This window comes from Salvelinus namaycush, chromosome 23 (genome assembly GCF_016432855.1).
Source record: "Salvelinus namaycush isolate Seneca chromosome 23, SaNama_1.0, whole genome shotgun sequence".
Classification (NCBI taxonomy): domain Eukaryota; kingdom Metazoa; phylum Chordata; class Actinopteri; order Salmoniformes; family Salmonidae; genus Salvelinus; species Salvelinus namaycush.
The window spans coordinates 21,249,160-21,250,514 of NC_052329.1; positions in this window are offsets into that span (position 1 = coordinate 21,249,160).

Here is a 1,355-nt window from a genome sequence, read left to right on the forward strand (position 1 = left end):
AAGAAGTCGAATATGGAGGTCCTGGGCTGGTGTGGTTACACGTGGTCTACGGTTGTGAGGCCGTTTGGAATTACTGCCAAATTCTCTAAAACGATGTTGGAGGCGGTTTATGATAGAGAAATTAACATCCAATTCTCTGGCAACAGCTCTGGTGAACATTCCTGCAGTCAGCATGCCAATTACATGCTCCCTCAAAACTTGAGACATCTGTATTGTGTTGTGTGACTAAACGGAACATTTTAGAGTGGCCTTTTGTTGTCCCCAGCACAAGGTGTACCCATGTAATGATCATGCTTTTTAATCAGCTTGTCGATATGCCACACCTGTCAGGTGGATGGATTATCTTGGCCAATGAGAAATGTGTAAATAACACGGATGTAAAACTATTTGTGCACAACATTTTAGAGAAATAAGCTTTTTGTGCATATGGAAAATAGCTGGTGTCTTTTATCTCACCTGATGAAACACGGGACCAACACTTTACATGTTGCATTTATATTTTTGTTCAGTGTACAAACACATGCACTATAAGGATCTTAGGATTTCCGTGGTGGACCAAAACTAACAGAGCACTTTGAAAAAAAGTTTTTCTTTGATCTTTCTATGTTGTAACAAAACGGAAGTTGTTTTATTTGGTGTGTGTACTATAAGGATGTGATGATCATCATTTAGGTAGATATTATGTCAATGTTTGTCTACCTCAGCGCCAGTTCAGTCAGTGCTTGTCCTGGTGTCCAATCAGGGTTGTTCTTCTTGCCATGTGTGTTAAATCCTTTTGCATTACAGCTTTGTAACACTGTGTGTGCAAGTGTTTTCTCAGTGTGGTTTCAGGCACAGCTCTCTTTACGCATCAGTGTTCTGTGGCATGATGAAAAAAGAATAAAACAATTTTACAATGCAGGTCTTTATTGTGTCATCAGTCAAGTAAAGTGAGTTCTTACTGTCTGTTTGTTTCTGCATACTATTCACATGCACTACAGGAATATGTTCAATATTTGAATATGTTAGAAGATATCCAAATGTAAATCCATGACGGTTGAGTTAATAATAATAATAATAATAATACATTTTATTTGCGCATTTCAAAATACACCAAAGAAACATGATAATAAAAAACGGTTGTGTTTCCCTGTCTCAATGTAGCATGCAGCTGAAGTCATGACAGGCGGTTTGGTGACCCTTAGTGGCACGATGCCAGACTAACAGCTGGGTGGGTTTGACTAGCTGCTACAGATGAGGGAAGGGATAAGTTGCTGCCTCCCTGCCCTCTCTCCCTCTGCTCTACCACACACATTGTTGTGTCCACCACTAAGCAGAATGGCAGCCATACAGTAGCTGCATCCAGTCAATAACAA